We start from the raw sequence: 22,015 nt of genomic DNA on the forward strand, positions 1-22,015 counted from the left end.
ACAATAGGGGTAGCCCCTCATTAATTCATACTCATACCGTACACATAAGGGAGGGGGGGGGGGGGGGATGTGGGGGGGGGAGGGTGGTCACATTGGGGCTACATTCAACTACCCTGAGCCACCTTCAATACATTAGTAAGCCTCTCTCTCTCTCTCTCTCTCTCTCTCTCTCTCTCTCTCTCATCGATGAATACTTTCATGTCGTGGTGAAAGTAAGGGCAAACTTGAAATTCTCTCATTTTCTTGGTCAAAATTAGAAGCTTTTGTTGGTAATTACACTAAAACTTATGTAAATTTCCTCGTAGCCAAGCTCAAACCCCTCTAATTTGTCACAATTCCCAAAATAGCCTTCAAATTTTTAAAATTCCCAAAGTACCCATGTATCTATTTTGATCGGATTGATCAAACTTTTCTAATTTTTATTTCTTTTTGACAATTGAGATGCATTTTGAGTGGTTAGCATGTAATTTGTCACATATTACCTCACAAAACAAGCGATTATGTCCACAAAGATAACACATAAGTGTAGTTATCAACAAAATGTCAATCATTGAAGAACAAGAATACATCCTAATTCCTCTCTGTCCTGCCACACATTGGCTAGAGAGAGAGAGAGAGAGAGAGAGAGAGAGAGAGAGAGAGAGAGAGAGAGAGAGAGAGAGAGAGGTATGGATAATGTTAAAGTTGGTATTTATTATGCTAGTTGAAATGTAGAAATGACAAACTCTCGATGAGTGAGAGAGAGAGAGAGAGAGAGAGAGAGAAGAAGAAGAAGAAGAAGAAGAAGAAGAGTATTTTAACATCGTAGAAAACTATCCCTAGAGATCTCAAAGATCTATTTGACGAGGAGAGTTGAACTCAAGACCTTTTATTCAAGAGGAAAATGGTGTGAGAGAGAGGGAGAAATGCTTGCAGGTATGTTGCACACATTTTAAAAAAGAGTTATTTTGCCGAATCATGAAAGATGCAGTTGAATAGCAGGATGGACGCAGGTGGCTACAAGAGCCAGGATGCGGCGGCAAAGGAGTGCACAGGCATGCGCAGGTGGCGAGTGCAAGGCCAAGAGGAGAGGCGTGATAGTTGAGGAGTGCACATGCCTCTGTTGCGGACATGCCCTACTCATTGTTTTTTTTAGTATTGATATGGTGTTCATTTCTGGAGGACAAGGCATTTTGGTGATTGTTGTGTGCCAATTCCTTCTTATGGTAGGACCTGAATATACAAGGTAGTGTGGTATAGAGACACTAGAGCCATTAGGAATCTTATTTCAGGGTGGCATAAACTATCCGGGGAGTTTCCTGTTTGATCCTTTGGGGTTAATCGAGGATCCACTTACTCTTGAATAATTTAACGTGAAGAAGATAAAAAATGGGCGCTCTTGCCATGGTACCATGGTTGGGTTTCTATGTGCAAGCAGCAGTTACAAAGAAGGGGCCTCAAGAGAACCTACTTGACCACATTCGAGTTCCTTTTCGCAAAACATTAGCGGCCAATATTTTCTCTACATTTTTAGAAACCCGTTTTTAATGGTTATTATGTTGCACACATGCCTAGCGGTGTAAAAGCTGCAACATATTGGGAAATAAGGTGACTTGGTCTCTGGTATTTTCTATGCACTATGTGTGCACATATTGGTTTCTTAGTACCAAACAGAGAGAGAGAGTTCTCGTTCCATCACCACATAGCTGCCTAGGATCCTCTACACATTGCCAGAGGGCCTGACTTGATGGTTAGAGCACGCATGTCCTCCCCCCACCCAGCCATCAGGGTTCAAACCCACTTTTTCTAACTTGAAGTGATTGAGTGTTAAATTTGGAAAGCTAGGTTTTTTTTACGAGCAGTCTGCATTTGGGTAATTCCGACGTCAACAACTCAAGCATCTCCAGCACCTCGCGTAAGTTCATGCTTCCCTGTGTGTGTGTTTTCCTTCCAAAGCCGACCATTGATTCCCCTCTCAAAGCTTTACTCCCATTTCAAGCAGACTCAAAGACTCGATACATTAGTTCCAGCGAGGCAGGTCTTTCGACATCTGCACGAGAAGAGCTCCCAATTGCAGCGCCATCTCAGTGGCAGTGTAGCAAGTGGCATCTCTCCCCTCAGAGCAGGTATTATCCACTGTGGTCTTTTCGCTCATTGCAGATTTGCGCTTTTATTAAAGGTTATTTCTGCGCTATTGCAAAGGTTGTTATTTGTCATTATGCATTATCAAAACACCCATACCAGAATACGAAGGGAAAACTAGAGTGCTTCGATGCCCATATTGGCATCTTGCGTATAGTCACATGCCTTCAAGATGCATGCATATGTGATTGTAGTTGGAGAGAGGCCGTCGCTTGGAGTCCGCTGAAAACAGCCGAGAGCTTTCTGACCCTGCTCCTGTTGTGTGTGAGGCACTCGCTTCGCATTTGCTGAAAACACCCTAGAGCTTTCAAGCCCAACTTTCATTGCGCACTTCCCACGATCAGTGCTAACATTCCAAACACAAAGCTCCTGAAGCAATTTTTTGCTTTCTCAAGCACACAACATTAGGCATACATATCGACCAAGACAGTATCAAGCACGGCATATTTTTTGACAATGTAATTTTTGTGCCCATATCAATATCTTGCGTAGAGCGACATGCCTTCAAGATGCTTGTGTAGGTAATTGGACTTTGAGAGTTCTGGACCTGCTCTTGTTGCGCAATCCCGCAATTAGTGCAGTCCTTCGAGGAGGTGACATTGCGGATAGGAAGCTCCTCCTGCACTTTTTGTGCTTTCTCAAGCACACCACATTTGGCATACATATCAACCAAGACAGTGCCAATCACGACATCTTTTTTCAACAGCCTCCGACTAACAATATATTCCCACAATCAGTGCCTTACAAGAGCCGACATTCCGGACAGCAAGCTCCTCAAGAACTTTTTATTCTTTCTCAAGCGCACCATATTTGCCATGCATATCGATCAAGATAGTGCTTCCTTGCCACATGATACCACTAAAACTGATGTGAATTTTTGTGTTTTTCCAAGCACACCATATGTGGCATGCATATCGAGCAAGATAGTGCCAAGCACGACCACTTTTTTCAACAGTCTCTGACTTACTGTGAAGTTTTGTGCCCATATCAGCGTCTGCGTGCAGCCACATGCCTTCAAGATGCACGCATAGGTGATTGCATCTGGACAGAGGTCCTCGCTTTGCATCTGCTAAAAACAGCCTAGAGCTTTCTTTCCCTGCTCTTGTTGTGTGTGTCCCGCAATCAGTTTTCACGCGGTTCTGAGTAGTAAGCTCCTCGAGCACCTGTCGAAAACAACCCAGAGCTTCCTTGTTGGGCATATCCTACAATTCGTGCATTCCAAAAGACGACATCCCGCACCACATTTGGCATACATATCGACCTAAGCATTGCCAAACATGCAATTTTTTGCAACAGCCCCTGACTAACAATATCAAAGTGAATTTTTAAGCCCATATTAACATCTTGCATAGAGCCACATGCCTTCAAGATGCACGTGTAGGTGATTGCATCTGGACAGAGGCTCTCGCTTTGCATCCGCTGAAAATAGCCTAGAGGTTTCTGTCCCTGCTCCTATTGTGCATATCCCACAACCAGTTAACGTCGTTTCGAATAGTAAGCTCCTAAAGCACCTGTTGAAAACAGCCCAAAGCTTCCTGGCCTGGCCCTTGTCGGGCATATCGTGCAATCAGTGCGTTCCAAAAGACGACATCCTGCAACACATTTGTCATACATATCGACCAAGGCATTGCGAAATTTTTTTGCAGCAGCCCCTGACTAACAATTTCAGAGTTAATTTGTAAGCCCATATCAGCATCTTGCGTGTAGCCAACACATGCATTAAAATGCACGCTTATGTGATTTCCACATTGAGAGAGGCCCTCGCTTTGCATCTAGTGAAGACAGCCAAGAGCTTTCTGGCCCTGCTCTTCTTGCGCACATCCCGCAATCAATGCTGACATTCCAGATAGGAAGCTCCTGAAGCAATTTTTGTGCTCTCTCGAGCGCACCACATTTGGCATACATATCGACCAAGAGAGTGCCCACATAGCTAACAAACGTTAAAAAAGAGGACAGTCACATGGACGCTCACCCATCTCTTGTTGTGCACATTCCGGAATCATTGCATTCATTGGAAGTGGTGGCATTCCGGACAGGGAGCTCGTCAAGCACTGTTTGTGCTTTCTCAAGCGCATCACATTTGACATACTGATAGCCGTTTTTTTGGCTCTTTGTAATTGCCACAGTGAGTTACCTCACCCTACCAAAATCACCCAAACACTGTGGCTATCCCTACCATTTCACTGTACATAGGCGTGCGTGAGTCACGGGACTTTTCCCATATCTTCTTAAAAAACCCTCAATTAGCTAGTCATTGGGCTAGTTGAGCCAAAAAAATATATATATAAAATAATATATATAAGTATATTATGGCCCATGCGTATGTAAATATTTTTCTCTGTATATAGGGCCTAAATAAAAGATTTTTTCATAATTATTTTGGTATTTATTTAAATATTTCTACCTAGTGTGTGCTATTTTATGCTCTGTACATTGCCTCACCATTACCACAATTTTTTCTTACCATTTTTCATACTCTTTATTCCATATAGAAATATTTTCATGTAAGCTTCTCTTATATTTGGTGTAACTCCACCCCAACAAAAATCCAAAAAAACTAGTTTTATTTATGTGTATATTTTTTCACTACTGTGATTTTTCCCTTCCTACATCTATTTTTTTTTTTTTTTCTAAAAAATTAGAACACCAAAAATATTTATCTTTTTATGGTAGCCTCATAATGAGAGAGATTTCTTTTGACCCCTTTATATTTTTTTCCACTTATATTATTTATATTTGACATGTACATATTTTTTAGACCCCTCAATATTTGATTTTCTTAGTTGTACTATTCACTTATATCATAATCTCAACAATATCTTCAATTATAGACCTACCAAATAAGGTCAAGGGTAGGTGGCATGCATACATGCACTATGGAGGGCTCACTCTTGGAGGTATTCAAAAGAATCATCCAAAAAAGGACCCCACAAGGACCTTGTGCAGTGGAAAAAAATGGTCGGTTTTGCTGAATTTTTTAAAGTTCACTTGCTCTCCGAATTTGAAAAGGTGATACAAACAAAAATTTGTAGCTCGTGGGCTGAACTTTTGCCTCAAATTTTTTCATATTTTTTTGAGCTACGAGCTGTGAGCTATGATTTTATTAGTGGACCCCAGTTTTCCCATGCTATGCAGCCACACTCTCTTCCACTTTATCATTTTCCTCTTTCACCACACACTTCTCCACTCATCATCCCCACCTCTCTCACCACTCCTCTCTGCACCCTACTCATCTTCTCCTCAACCTTGAAGAATAAGAGAAACCCATGGTGAACTCATACCTCCCACACACAATTCCATTCCAAAATTGACCACCTAGTCTCATTTTTCCTCCTCCAATTTACCCATATCTATCAAAAAAACCACAAAATTCAGCCTCTTCTCTTAAAAGACAGCATCATGGTGGTTGATTACTCAGCTTCAATTACCTTGTCTCTCAAGGAAGGTCAAGAGTGGAGAAAAAATGTACCGTCAAAGCTAGTGGACCGTCAACAAGCGTCAAAAATTGGCCCTACTCAAGACACTTGGAGCATCAACCTTGTAAGAAATCCACCTTTTCTTACCTCTTAAGAGTTTTTTCTTCCTTATTTGTATCCTACATGGATACTCCCATTGTAAATATCCAATTCCATTTGTAAATTAATACTAACTCTACTAACACTAACCCACTATGAAAAGTCCTATCACCTCCATTTCTCTCCTCTCTCTTTCCCCACCAACTTCTTGATAATTCCAAGCAAAAGAAATTAGATAAATTGCTGAAAATCTAACCCAACCATGGTTAGAGGAGTAACCCTAGCCTTCAAAATTGCTATAAAAGGAGGGTGTAGCTAGCACAAAAGGAGAGCTATAAGCAAGAGCACTATGCTATAGCTTGAGAAGCCAAGCTCAACCTCTCTAGAAGGAGCTCTTGAGTGGAAGCTCATTGTCTTATGCATGTGCATGTGTTGTAATAGGGGATTAGCAAGGGAACTCTATGCCATTGTAAGAGAGAGAGTGATCATTCAATTGAGAGTAGGAAATCTATCATTTCTCCTACTAGTGTAAGCCCAACATTCGCTGAATCAAGGAGGGTGGATTTGGACTAAGCTTGGATATTTTGTCTCCCTTCCAACGTGAAGTAATGGACAACAATGATGCGTAAGTGTCTTGGTGTTTTTTGTTAAGTTCTTGATAGCTTGTCTCTGGTGTTGTCATCAATCTAGCCATAAATCCCACATACTGTAAGAGGGCGACAGGGTGGAGAGGACTCCCCTGGCTTTAAGACAGTGATTGGGGTGGCTTTTCTTGTGATGTGTTGTGGTGAAATTTACGCAAGCTATGTTGAACAAATACTAATTTCACTTTGATTTGTCATGACAGATTTGTAAGAAGGTATTAATGCAACAAGCACCCCCTCCCCCTTTCTCTCTCTTTCTTAAATATATAGTTGTGTTTGCTTGATCATTGCCGATACGTGTCAAAGCAGCCCGAGCACTATCTCTCTCTCTCTCTCTCTTCTCTCTCTCTCTCTCTCTCTCTCTCTCTCTCTCTCTCTCTCTCTCTCTCTCTCTCTCTCTCTCTCTCTCATCTCTCTCTCTCTCTCTCTCTCTCTCGTCGTGTTTTAGTGTGTGAGAGTGTTCCATTGGTGTTAGGGTTAGTGTAAATTCCTTGCTTGTTTGTGGGTTGCTCTAACGATTCTCCTCTTTTGCGTCCTAGTTCGCTCTTAAACTAGGTGGTGCCCCTTGTGTAGTTGGGATTTGGCTGTGGGTTTGTTGTTTTGGTTTGTGTTGTGTTGTGCCCCAGCCCCATTGAGCAGCACGGGAGCCTTGAAGGGTGTCTAGAGGTTGCTCTTCTTGTTGCCCGCCCCGGACCGCCTCAATACATATTAACCAAGGCAGTAGGTGATTGCATCTGGAGAGAGCCCTTCGCTTCGCTATGTGCCGCTGCTCTAAAATCACTGCGTGAAAGCGAGGCGTCGATAAAAAAGATGAGCAAACGAACGATCATGTGCCACATGACATGCGTAGAGCCACATGCCTTCAGCATCCTGCATAGGTGATTGCATCTGAAGAGAGACCCTCGCTTTGCATCTGCTTAGTGGTACACATATCGACAAAGACAAAGCCAAGCACTGCTTCTTTTTTCAACAGCCTCTGAGTAACAATATAATTGTGAATTTCTGTGCCAATATCAGCACCTTGCGTAGAACCATATGCCTTCAAGATGCATGTGTAGAGCCACATGCCTTCACCATGCTGCATAGGTGATTGTAGTTGAAGTACAGCTTTCTGCCCTGCTGCAATCAGTGCATTCCAAGAGTCCACGCTGCTCTGAACTCACTGCGTGAAAAGCAAGGCGTCGATAAAAAAAGATGCATGCGTAGGTGATTGCATCTGGAGAGAGCCCTTCGCTTCTTATGTGTTGCATATCTAAACTTACTGCGTGAAAGCGAGGCGTCGATAAAAAAGATGAGCAAATGAACGGTCATGTGCCACATGGAAGGACGAGAAACCAGATTTTTGAATGGGACTGCTACGCTTTCCCCCCTTGAAGCTATCGCCAGCAACTTGAAGATTCAGCGTTTTGGCCATCCCTTGGCAGCAGTACCCAATAATTAGTAACGCTAGCAATCAGTGGCAAATCTGCAGCAATTCAACATTACAAACACAAGGAAAACCCTCAGTAGTAGAAGTGTTTTCACCATTAGTCACAGCAGACGATCCACAGCCGGTAAGGGTAAATTGATACTTGCAAAACAGTTCAATTTCAGCAAGAAGGGCTCTGCTATGGCAGCGTTTTCTCAGCCAAGATTCTCCTCCAAAAACGCAGTCTAAGGATACAGGGAACCTAGCGTTTCTTCAGCAGTCATTTGCAGCCATTACACCCGCAAGAAACAGCCCATTTCCAGCCCCGAAACAGTCCAATTTCAGCCCGAAACAGTCCAAGAAATTCAGCGTATCAAAGACCCACAGTTTCAGCCCAAGTCGTCGTCGTCATCGGCATAGTCCCATTGCATCAGTCCATTGTATACGCATTGTACAACCTTTGTGCAATCAAGTAGACCACTCTCGCCGACAAGAGTGGGGCCTTCGGAGGAGGGTTTTACAACCTCTCGGTGTCGTATCTCTTCTCTCTCCTTCTCTCAGTCTCATTCACTTGCATGCACAAGATCCACTCACTTTGTTCGTGATCACAGCACTCTCTATAAGACGGAAAGCTCTCTCTTTCCCTAAGAACTAAAAGGAACCTTGAGCAGTAAAGATCACTAATCTTGAGAAATACAACATTCTTTCCGCTGCACCTTACAAGCCGCTACATGTTGATCCTGATGCACACTCCTTAGACTTGGACTCCGAGAGAAATTTGGATGGTGATATCGATGTCGATATTTTGTGTGATCACATTGAGATTTTGGACGAGATAATGGCCCTATCTAATGAGATTTTGCAAACATTGATTGATCATCCAGATACACTGTTGCCGAGCCTAGTTGTGTCCCCATATGATGAGCTTTCGGGCATGTTGATGGATCAACCATCGCCATTGATGATATTTATGCTACACTTATGGTTCAGTCGAATGCACCTTCTTGGGGCTTTAGGCCCAATTGCACCACACGATGGCTTAGTAGAGCCCACTTTGACATTGCAACACGGGCTTGAGCAGAGCCCTAAGGGTCATTTTCCCAGTCAGCCAAGGTATGCTTCTTTAGAGAATATTTCAGATCACCTATGGGGGCTTTGTGTGTCTCTTGACTGCGGCCCGGATGATTGGATGCCTTTACTAGACACTGGGCAATGGAGCCATCCGCGCATGTGGCACATGACTGTTCAAACTTCGATGATTCAGACTTTTGATGCTCGCGAGCTGCACATTTGGGGGCTGTTTTGCCTTTATTTAGAGCTTTCAAGACTTTGAGCGATCATGCATGAAATTTGAGGACTTTGAGCTGACCATTGTGCCCTTGCTTATGGGCTGATTTGCACTCGGTTTATGCCTTCATTGTGGGCTGCTTTGCTCTTGTTTATGGCCAGCCTTTTATGCTCAGTTATCGGACCTTCTACACTCAAGTTATGTGCTTTGTGCATATGCATTAATGCCCACTTTATGGCTGATTTTGCATCCAGTCTTTGCCACACTTGGGGGTTGATTTGATGATGCATGGTTGATTGGTTGTAGGAGCTTCATGCTCTCATATGGTTGATGTTTTCTCATAGAATTGAGCCTCTGATGCTTATGTTTATGGTCATTTCAGATATGTTAGATTTCACCACTCTGCTGCATCAATTGTATATTAATTAATGTATTTTTTAACTATTCGCAAGCAGCAGGCGACAAATGGGGAGGCAAGGCGAGGCACCCTCACGCGAGGTGGGGCACGAGGAGGCACAGGCTTTAGACAATTGGCAAGGAGGGACGCCATGCACACAATTCTATAGTCTCAAATTCTATAGTCTCAATTTGTCACATGGTCATATGGCTTGATCGGGTGTGCCATCTTGAGCCATCGATTTGTACCTTCAGTTCTTCTAGCTATCCATATGTCTTGACCGGGTCTCTTGAGCTATCCATTCTTACCAAATGTGTAGTTGTGCCTGTTTTTACTTTTTACTATAAAGAGCGTTAAAGATTTTAAAATCGTTAGTTTCCTTTTTACATGTAGTTACAAATTCTATAGTCTCCAATTTCCCACATGGTCATATACTTGATCGGGTGTGTTATCTTGAGCTATAGTTTCTTGCCAAGACACGTTTAGCAAACTTGGATCTATGTGTCACACATACACAATGTCTTCATTCTGTATAAGTTAGAAATATAGTCTCAATTTGTCACATGGTCATATGGTTGACGGGTGTGCCATCTTGAGCTATCAATTTTTACCTTCAATTCTTCTAGCTATCCATATGTCTTGACCGGGTCTATTTGAGCTATCCATGCTTACCAAATGTGTAGTTGTGCCTGTTTTAACTATAAAGAGCGTTACAGATTTTAAGATCGTTAGTTTCCTTTTACATGTAGTTACAAATTCTATAGTCTCAATTTCTCACATGGTCATATGGCTTGACCGGGTGTTTTATCTTGAGCTATAGTTTCTTGCCAAGACATGTTTAGCATACCTTGGTTCTATGTGTCACACATACACAATGTCTTCATTTTGTATATAGTTAGAAATATAGTCTCAATTTGTCACATGGTCATATGGCTTGACCGGGTGTGCCATCTTGAGCTATCGATTTTTACCTTCAATTCTTCTAGCTATCCATATGTCTTGTCGGGTCTCTTGAGCTATCCATTCTTACCAAATGTGTAGTTGTACCTGTTTTTACTATAAAGAGCGTTAAAGATTTTAAATCGTTAGTTTCCTTTTACATGTAGTTACAAATTCTATAGTCTCAATTTCCCACATGGTCATATGGCTTGACCGGGTGTGTTATCTTGAGCTATAGTTTCTTGCCAAGACATGTTTAGCATACCTTGGGTCTATGTGTCACACATACACAATGTATTCATTTTGTATATAGTTAGAAATATAGTCTCAATTTGTCACATGGTCATATGGCTTGACCGGGTGTGCCATCTTGAGCTATTGATTTTTACCTTCAGTTCTTCTGGCTTTGAAAGTGAAATATGGTATATCAATGTGTCACATTCGGATAATGCAAGAGCCTTGATGTAATAGTTTGAAATAGAATTGAAAATATCTATATATATGTAGGTTGACTTGAATGCTTCTTTTTTTTTAATAGGATATCATTATAGTCATTATGGTAGAGGGTAAGAAGAAGGCATTTCTTCAGTCTCTAAGGTCAACTCTCTGCAAGGTGATTAGTGAATTACCGGAGAAGCAGGTGCAAAGTATTGTGCAAAATGAGACACTCATAGACAAAATGCTTGAAAAAGCAATCGTAAGTGCGGTCTCCAAGGAAACCTTTGTTTTAAGCAAAGACAAAGCTCGCCAGTCTGCTTATAGTATCATTGGTAACATGGAAAAGTGCGCTCATGATTTATATGAAGCTCTTCCCAAAGGTGTTCAGTTGATAAAGCTCAAGGCTTGGGATTTGGCTTGGCGTGCAGAAAGAGAGAAGAGTAAGCGTGCCAAAGACATAGATACACAATTTGTGTTATCTAAAAAGCTACGAAAGGAGCAAGTCAACCATGCCCAAGAGAAGACGGTGTCAAAGATAGAATGCCATGGACATCCAATTGTAAACTCTCTGCAGAGGTCTGCGAGAAACTCGGAGTGTACTTTGACACTTGGCATACCACATGATACTATCACTTACTTACAGAACTTGGGTGTCAGCTCCTTTGGTACATGCTTCCAAGTAAGAATTGATGGTATTTCGTATCTTCCAAGAGAAAATACGTATGCAGCGAAGCAGTATCGAGGAATTCCTAGACAGAAATTAAAGTCTTTCAAGGATGAGGTCAGCTTTGATCTTCGACACAGGGGATTGTGCGTAGTATTGCACATACATGCAATGAGCCTTTGATAGCCATTTTCCTTACTTCAATGGAGGAAGCATTGGAAAAAATGATGCACAGTTTACCTTTGAGAAAGGTACCTTTAGCCGAATCGTGAAGAAGGGAAGAGAAAGCTTGCACAGGTTCAAGTAAAGGTAAGATGACGAAGCTGAATCAAGGAGAAATTAACTCGAGTCATGGCCTTTGCTAACAATCTACCAAATATCATAGCTGCCTTGACACACACAATGGCCTATACCCATCAATTGGGCGTTGTTCATTGTGACCTGCATCCTTTCAATGTTATGCTGGATTTTACTAGGATTCAGATCCTCGAGTTGCATCATTGATTGGGGATCAGCAATCAGGCCTGCATCAGAGAGACGACAATCACTCAATTGTTGTCAAAGCAAAGCCCATAAGCATAAACCTTGGATTGCTCCAGAGCTATTGAAGGACACACATAATGACCATGTGTATACCAGAGAGGTTGATGTCTATGCATTAGCATGGCTTATTGATCAAATAGTCAAGTTTTGTAGAGAGTTGTCTATGGAATACAATACCGATTGGCTAGCATCTCGTTCAGCAAGTGACGCATATCATATTCAAGAGATTGTAAAAGCTGGGTATCTTCTACAAGAAAAGAATAGAAAATCATTTGAAGAATTGTATGTAGACTTAACCCACATGCACTTGGATGGGAATAAATGTCTGCGGCCATTGGTAGAGATGATGCCAGCCTTTTATTGAGTTAAACTCTTTTGCCTTGTAGCAAGATGTTAGCCATCAAAAGTGTAACTTTCTTTTGGTTGGTCATAAAAAATGTACTTCTTTTGTCGGTAATTACACTAATCTTTGTTGATTCTTTTTCAAGGCAAGCTTGAAATCTAGCTAAGATTCTATAGAAAGTTGGAAAACGCCCTCTATTGGAGCTTGTAAACCCTTTGTTTTATATGCTTAAAGTGTTTTATATGCTCGAGTATCAAAGAGTTTTATATGCTTCAATCCTTTTTTTTTTGTTATACTCAAACTTTTGAGTGGTAGTGTTGTATCAACTCAATAACGAATCTACATTAAGTCTTAAGCCGTAAGTTGTCTTTCAACAACTCAAAGATTCCTTTCTTTTCAAGTTTTTTTGAAGTAGCAAAGATGGACATTGTGAGTGCAGATGTAGTTACAAATTATGTAGTTGTTTGCAAGTATTCTTGTTTATGAATGGGACTTGTCTTTACAGATAAGCAAACTCGGGTATGGCCATCAAAGAGATTGTGATTAACCTCAATGAAGGGACAGGACAAACAAACACACTTGGTTTTGTTATGGGGAGAGAGGGAGCTACATATAGGGAGATTAGAGAAGAGATTGACTCTAGTGGTTTAGCTTCAAATGACTATAGATTTCTGGGAGGCTCACGTATGTTACCAATAAGTGAAAAACAAGAGGAGATATGGAAGGTGACCAGTGATGAGGTGACAATACAGTACAAAATTGGTGCTGCATCCCCTGTAAAGCGTCCTAGGGTAGATTCTAGTGGTGCATCCAATGAGGTGGATGGGACATCCTCAATGTATCAGGCAGCAACAAGTGAGACATGTCCCTTTAGTTCCTCGCTCAATGCTTCTGTGGAAGAGAGAGAAGGAGAAGTTCGTATGAAGAGCATTCTTGCTACACGCTCCCAAGTCAAGAAGTGGGAACGAGATGTGAAGACTGCCAAAGAGAAGTTGTGATTCAAAGGGCACTCTGATAGGTTTACTCTAATGTCAAAGGATAAAGATGGGAGGGCTTTGTTTCAAATCTGGTGCAAAGAATGCGAGATCGTATATGGACAGGGAGGTCCAGATACCATATACAATTTTATGAATTCACACTTAAAGACCATAAGTCATATGCGATCCATGGGTCTCCATGAAGCAAAAAGGTCGGACTCCCATACTGCAAGCCTAGAGGATCAGATTATTACTAGAAACAAAGAGAAGGTGGTTGAGGCAATGGAAGAGGTCAATGCATTTGCAGAAGAGAGGAAATCAGAATTTGAATTGGTGCTTGAGACAATTGATGACTATAAGTCTACCTCTAAAGTCTTTATAAAGTGCAATGTTGATGGAAAATAGATCCCCCTATTTCCAAAGACAGGGTCTATCAAACAATGCATGATAGAGCACACAAAGTCAAAGGTGCATATTCAGGCTAGTGCTCCAAGTTCGCACGAAGGGACAAAGAAGGTTGGTCGTCCAAGTAAGTTCCCGATACCTGATGACCATCAGAAGGAGTTGACTGGATTTTTCAAACCAATCTCAGGTAAATTGCATTATTGACATTTTTATTAGTATCGTAGATTGTTGACAAGCTTGATGAATGTGTGTTGTCCTTGCTAATATGTTCCGGGAAGTCATCGAGTGCACCAGAAAGAAATGAAGGTGAAGGTATGCCATTCTAAGTACCTCTCTGTCTTTTTCTTGTACCACTTTTGAAGCAGTTTCTGATAAAAAAGACTTTTGTTGTTCTTTGTTTTCCTTTTTTTCCAAATAGAAGAAAAGATATATTCAACACTATGTTGGGGATTTTGGCAAAAATCATTCACATTTGGAGGAAACACAATTGACCTAAACCCATTTTTAGATGATAGTAGAGGGGGGGCAAATTGGTTTTGTGAACCAAACACCATAGCAACGTTTTATAAGGATCAATGCGTCATTGACATATCTGGAACTTTTTGTCACAAAAATTGTAGCAGAGTAAGCATACTGGGAATGCCATTTGATGGGCTAATGTGTTCAAACTGTGCCTCCATTCCCAAGGAACGAGATTTTCGAATGAGAGTCTATCGCCAATCCCAGGCAACACATAGTCGAGGGCTTAGAGATACAGGTTTCGGCAGAAGACTCGATTACATGACTAACTCAGAGATTCTTGGCATAGCACGATCTAGGTGTATCCTAGTTCGAAGACTTAAGAAGAAACTTTGGTTCACAAAAACCAAAGTTGCAGCATTAAGTGTAAGAGTCAGGAACCTTCATGATACTATCTCTGAAGCTTTGGGAAGAAGAGATGTGAAAAAGTTTTGCATGGATATAATCAATGCGCACAACCTCGGTTTGTTTGAGGGAAAGCAAGCATTGTGGAGATTTCTCATGGATATCTCGCAAAACATTGGAAGAGATCCCCAAGGCAAGAGATACTCTGACACAACAAAGAGTCTCTTTGAAGCTGTTAAATTGTGGGGAGGTACAAGAATGCACAACTTTCTCTCTTTGAACCTTGGGGGACCTCATATTTCAACCACTATGAGGGAAACAAAGAATTCCATATGTTATAAAACAGCGGTCAGGGAGGATATATTTCAACATGTGGCTGAGGTTTATAAGCATCAAATGGGTAGAAACAACATCCCGATGGATACCGTTCCTGTTATTATTGCCAAAGATGAGACTGTTATAAAGAGGATGGTCAGGTGGAATGCAAGGGATGATGAACTTGTTGGCTTTTGTGGAAGGAAACAAGAACACAATTGTGTACCAGATTTTGTGGTGGTCGTTGGTTCTGGTGAATCCGGGTACAACAACGTTGTTGAGGCGTTCCACGCTAATATTATTGCTCACTATGCACGGGTTCTTATTGCAAATCCACTTATTCATTGTCTACCAAAGCTTGTCCTGGTGGTCCAGCTGACATGTAATCGATTTAATTCAAATTTCATCAAAGTACAGTGGGATGCAGTAGCATTGCTTTGGAATCGTCATCTTAAAAACATTGTAGGTCCTTTGATTGGTCATGCTTCTGATGGGGATGCTCGAAGAAGGAAACTCATGAGAGATGACTACACTTCTCAAGTGGGTATTCGATTTTCTATTCCTTGGAAGGGGTGGCCATTAACAGTGAGCATAGATTATGACGGAAGTATCTTGGGATTGCATGACTCGGACTTCATTCATAATGGGAAAAAGTTGGTTAACTCTTTAGATAATGCTTCTAGAAGACTTGCCCTTGGCAAGGATATCGCTACATTGAATCATGTTGCTCTTGTATATCAACATTTTAAGGTTGATGAGCATGGATTGCAAGAGGGTGATGTGGCGAGAAAGGATAGGCAAAACTGGAGATCAGCCCAAAGATTGGCAAGACGTAAGGTGCAAGCGCGTCTGAAGGATTTGCGCATTGGAAGTCAATTTCAGCAAGAAAGAACACTTGGAACAGAAAAGACCATATTAGGTATTTTGGTAAAAATCTCACATTATGGGAATCTCCAAATCGACCGAATTCATGTAATTTGGGAATTTTCCACTTAAAGTGGGAAAAATTGAGGTGTGTGGCTAGTAAATAAAGTGAAAATCTCATAGGATTGTGGTGTTGATAAACACCAAAAGTCAAGAGGATGTACAACACATGGATTTGAATAATAACTATAAATTACATAAAACAAAGGAAGATACAAAAAAGATTTTGTTTACAAATTGACTAGTATAGTCACAATAGAAGCTCCACATAATTCTACTCCACATTTGATACCATATCTGAACTTTGATCCAAGTGTGGCTGATGTGCACGAGTGAGGCCTTCTTTGGCTTTTAGAGCATGTCTTTCTGGAATCTTTATTCTAGAAAATGGTCCTTCTTTGTTGGGTCTCCAGGACCAAACAATTGCATCTATAGTTTCCCACACTTGTGGGTCCTTATAGTTGACAGCCAATAACCCTTCCAACAATTACTGTAAGCTTGAGTATCTGTCATCCCACTTTTTCTCGCGCAAGGTGCCCAATATTGAATCAAGAGTTTTCTGTAGTTTGGTGATGTAGGCTCATTATCAATGTCAGATAAAGCCATTGCAAGCCACACTGGATAGATTTCTGTGTCACTCGGAACAAGCATAAGAAAGTCACCTTGGTGCACATCAGACATAGGGTCAAACTCTTCCCTTGGCCTATCTCGTTGAGGCCCACAAAAATGATCGTTCAACTCTTCAAGGCCTAGGAATCTTTCTGCTCCTTGTTGCAAATTCATTGTAGTGCTTTGTAGGTGAGAATATTCTTGAGTTTTTGGCCAAAACATTTCATACAAGACTCCCTCTGATATGATTGCTTTTCCAATCTCTTCAATTACCTTACTCCAATAATCTATCACGGGTCTATAATATCGCGGAATACTTGAACCATTCCCTAAATTTTTCCAAAATTTTATATAGTTCTTTAGCCCCAAAATGACTTCTTCGTGGGCCTTGACATACTCCGCCATTTGTACTAGAGGTGGATCTCCATGTGGTAACATTGGCTTGCCTTCTGTGTCTGTTTTCCAAAGGCGAATACTTCCACTCCAACTTGATACACCTACATGTGCCTTATATTGCATCATTGGTGTCTCATCCTGCATAAAGAACCTGAACTGAAGCGGTTTGGAATGTCCAACAAGTATGTCTTGTCCATCACAAAGATAGCCATCACAATATTGCTTGAAATCGGGGATCTTTGTGAGAAAAAATGGAGCTGGAGATGAAGATGAGCTGTTTCGTAATGTATCCATCAAATGTGGCAAAGTATAGGTTTGTGTAACTCTCAACTTCTCTGAAAACCTACTAAACATGGCGTCTATGTCCTCATGTGTATGCCCAACCATTAAAAATCCCAGCTGGATGGTTTTGAAAACACCCCTTGCAACAAGCATTGACAAATAGGCAAATAAGTATCGATTTTTGTTTTCCCCTGCACAATTATCCAATTGTAGCAACAAGTTCTCTGGCAATCTGCGAAATGTTGACCCCAATTCCTCTTCTGCAATTTCTGACGACTGCACAATGGGCTCTTTTCCATCACTCAAGTTATGGTAGTCCAAAGCATCCCTTGAGTTCAAAGCATGTAGTAGTGAAATATTGCTCCTTGGAAGTCCATTTGTTACTAGATCACCAAGAGGATGCTTATCTATCCTCTCGAGGTTATGTAAACAATTAGCAATTGAGCCAATTGTAAGATTTGGATCAGCTGGCCACAAACCATTCAAGACAAAGTGTCCGTAATGACCTTCTCCATGTCCATGAGTGATCATGCCAATCAATGCCACCTGCAGATTATATCCTGAATCCACACCCTTGGGAACAATGCGTAATCTAGGAATGGCAGTCTTCTTTTGATCCATCTTATCATGGATTATGCATACATATTTTTGTGGTTGAGTTTCTGAATACGTGCGCCATGCATAATATAGGCTTCTGCAACTCTTTTGTTGTGCCATGTGAACTTCTCTCTCCCTCAAGAGAAGAGCTCTCTCTTCAAGAGAAGGTTTAGCTTCTAACCTTGCCTTGATTGAGCTACAAATATTGCACTTAGAGAACTCACTCGTCTTTGTTAAAGTGACATGTGGGTACTCTTTGTTCCAAATTCTACCAAAAGAAGATTGGGATAGCTTCTTCTCATAGCCCATTTGGTCAAGTGTCGTGTTGATTTCACATAAAATATCCACTTGTTTGTATGTTGATGGAATCACCAATTGAGTCTCTCTTGAGCCATCTAGCAGTGTTCTACTTCTATGTGGCATCTTCTCAGAGTTGTTTTCCACAAACTCATTTAGTAGTGCTCTTGCTAAACTAGTATGTTGAAGTCCCCTTCTCAATGTACATGTGTTCCCATGTACATATTGGCGCACACCATTTTCAAAGTTCTCCTTGTATCGATAAAATGATGTCTTTGGTATTCCATGTAGCTCATACCATGCTCTACAACAAACAATAGAGCCATTTAGCCTGAATTGGTATCGTGACTTCTCATCTTTCTGATAACATATAGAAAGAACATCATAAACATAATTAGTGCGTGATTTTTGAGACTCTCCCCAAATTGTTGTCGTAACCTTGTCACCATATCACGATCTGCAAATTGGCAGCATTTTTGTGCACAACAATCAATGCATGATACCCTTTGAATTGATTTGTTTGAAAGGTAAAAAGTCGAAGCTGGTGCTGCTTTTGATTTTTGAGTCCTGTTCATGAAAGTGTATCGTCTCTTCCTTGACAACTGGACAACATTACTCCCATCAAGTTTTTTCCAACATTGCCATCGTTGGATACATCCTCATATGTAGCATGCATGCCATCAACAGGAACAAAGCGTTGTAATGGGCTCCCATTCAACATTGTTGTCTGCTTGATGGGCCACTTTAGCAAAGTGATGCTACCCACTTCAACCACATCATCAATGCTTGCATTTTCTCTTTCAATACCCACACCCACACAATCAGGACCAAGTTCCTGAAAGTTGACATAATCATGTGGAAATACATATAAGATGGTCCCTTCATTCATGGTTTGCATCATTGTGTCATCTTTTAAAAGGACCCTCTGATTTCTCCAAGACTCTCGAATCATTGCTTCAAATTCTGGGCTTGTCATAGGTATTGCATCTGTAACTAGAGGATCAGAATGATCATGTTCTTCATCACCATTGTAGCTTTCGTGTGGATCAATTAAGTTCCCATTTAATACAAAAGATTGCAAAAGAAGCTTTGACCATCGAACAGCACTCCATAATGAGCCTTGGAGAGATGAAGTATCCATTGTAGGAAAAGGTAGGACCACATCCTTCAAGCATTCCTCCACTAGTATGGAGACATTTCCCAGCCCTATCTTTGTACCACCACAAGTGGAATCTGGATCTGTTCTACACACACAACCAATACCAACGATTTCATTGTCAAGTATCATATGTACTTTCTCCCCAGATTCGAAGTCCATCCTGTAAGTAAAAAGATTACATTGTTAAATCCATAGTTATAGAAAAATACTCTTCAAACCAAAAATCATCATGCTACAACATGAAAAAGGTTTGCATAGGTTGGACAAGTGGTGAACCTTGAGACCAAATCCTCCTTGCTATATTAATGGAAGCAAGTTTGGACAAGTGGTGGACCTTGAAACCAAAGCCTCTTTGCTATATGAGAGCATAGGTTGGACAAGTGGTGGACCTAGTTGTAATACCCACTGCCACCTATCAACTACTATAGGACTATGCTTTCCAATGTCCAAGTATCCCTTGAGTCTTTCAAGGTTGAACACGTGGTGGACCTTGAAACAAAAATCCCCTTTCTATATCATAGCATAGCTTGGACAAGTGGTGGACCTAGTTATAATGCCCAATATCCAAGGTGAAATACCTTAGGACTTTGCTACCTTGCTTGCCAATGTTTACGTAGCCCCTCATTTCTTTAATGGAAGTAAGGTTGGACAAGTGGTGGACCTTGAAACCAAAGCCTCTTTGCTATATAAGAGCATAGGTGGACCTAGTTTTAATACCCACTGCCACCTATCAACTACTATAGACTATGCTTTCCAATGTCCAAGTATCCCTTGAGTCTTTCAAGGTTGAACACGTGGTGGACCTTGAAACAAAAATCCCCTTTCTATATTAGAAAGGTTGAACACATGGTGGACCTTGAAACGAAAATCCCCTTTCTTTATCAGAGCATAGCTTGGACAAGTACCCTTGAGTCTTTCAGGTTAACACGTGGTGGACCTTGAAACAAAAATCCCCTTTTATATTAGAAAGGTTGAACACATGGTGGACCTTGAAACGAAAATCCCCTTCTTTATCAGAGCATAGCTTGGACAAGTATCCCTTGAGTCTTTCAAGGTTGAACACGTGGTGGACCTTGAAACAAAAATCCCTTTCTATATTAGAAAGTTTGAACACATGGTGGACCTTGAAACGAAAATCCCCTTTCTTTATCAGAGCATAGCTTGGACAAGTGGTGGACCTAGTTATAATCCCAATATCCAAGGTGAAACACCTTAGAACCTTGCTACCTTGCTTGCCAATGTTTACGTAGCCCCTCATTTCTTTAATGGAAGCAAGGTTGGACAAGTGGTGGACCTTGAAACCAAAGCCTCTTTGCTATATGAGAGCATAGGTTGGACCTAGTTGTAATACCCACTGCCACCTATCAACTACTATAGGACTATGCTTTCCAATGTCCAAGTATCCCTTAGAGTCTTGCAAGGTTGAACACGTGGTGGACCTTGAAACCAAAATCCCCTTTCTATATCAAGCATAGCTTGGACAAGTGGTGGACCTAGTTATAAAGCCCCTCCTTTCTTTAATGGAAGAAAGGTTGGAAAAGTGGTGAATCTTGAAACCCAAACCCTTTGGCTATATATAGAGGATATCTTGGACAAGTGGTGGGCTTAGTTGTAGTATCCAATGTCCAAGGTCCAAGGTGAACTATGTAAAGACCTTACTTCCAAAAACAAGTCGTACAAGTGGTTCTCCTTGAAACCAAAACCTCCTTAGTGTATTAGAACATAGCTTGGAGAAGTGGTGGACTTAGTTGTAATGGTGAATGTCCAAAGCAAACTATTATAGGACCTTGCTTCCCAAATCAAGTTTGGACAAGTGGTGGATCTTGAAACCAAAACCCCCTTACTCTATAGAGCATAGCTTAGATAAGTGGTGGACCTAGCTGCCATGGAAAATGTTCAATCTGAACTGCTGCAGGACCTTGCTATTAAATGTCTAAGTAGAGCTAGCTTCTTTAATGGAATCAAGGTTGGGAAAGTGGTGCATCTTGAAACCAAAAGCCCTTTATTGTATTAGAGCATAGCTTGGACAAGTGAGGGACCTAGTTTTAATGTGTGATGTCCAAAGAAAAGTATTACAAGACCTGCTTTCCAATATTTGAATTGGTCAAGTGGTTAAAACTAAGTATAAAACTTTGACCATTTTCTTCTCGAATTGCCAAAAAGCTAGTTTTAGACACCCCTAAATGAAAATGGTTTAGGGTGGCCTTAAACAATGTTTTTCAAAGACTTGAACAAAAGGGTTGCCGAAGAGTAATGACAAATTTATTGTGGCTTGAAGTGCCTGAGTATGTGAAAACAAGCCTAGGTTTTCCACGAGGCAAAAGGTGACATAATAAGAACATTGGAAACTTAGGATTGACCATGTGGCCTAAACTTTGGCAAGTGAAGTGGTGCCAAGTTTTGTGGCACAGTGTGCACTTGGTCCTATATGTGTTGACCACTTGGCTAAATCTAGGACCATAAGGCCAAACCTTTGGCACCTTAAATATAGTATGGGACATAATCTAGAACTGCTATAGTAAATTAGTATATAGCTAATATGTTAATATTTGTATTATATTTAAGTATATGCTAATATAATTTATGTTCAAAATTTCACTAATGAAGAATGTTCCCATTTACACTCCAGATGCGGGGTCTTAGGGCAATGCCACAATGGGTGACAAGGCAGCGCTTCCACGTGAGGTTTGGGGGTAGCGCTCTTGATGGGGATGTGGAATATAGCGCTCTCGATGGCGGGCTTGGGAGGTTGATTTTGGGATATTGTTCTGGGCGGGTCCTGGGGCATGTTTTTCATATATTTCAACCATGTTTTCATTTAATTTTTTGGCCGTGTGAATTGGTAATTTTTTATATTGCTTTTGTTTTTTTTAATCCTATGATAAAACAT

General features: G+C 41.1%; 1 pseudogene; it reads left to right on the forward strand.

The window, feature by feature from the left end:
• The first annotated feature begins 982 nt into the window (after positions 1-982).
• On the forward strand, positions 983-14,008 carry LOC147427511 (uncharacterized; annotated as a pseudogene).
• The last annotated feature ends 8,007 nt before the right edge of the window (positions 14,009-22,015 follow it).

Source organism: Adiantum capillus-veneris, chromosome 23, assembly GCF_014529385.1.
Source record: "Adiantum capillus-veneris isolate H3 chromosome 23, ASM1452938v2, whole genome shotgun sequence".
In the NCBI taxonomy this organism is placed as follows: Eukaryota; Viridiplantae; Streptophyta; class Polypodiopsida; order Polypodiales; family Pteridaceae; genus Adiantum; species Adiantum capillus-veneris.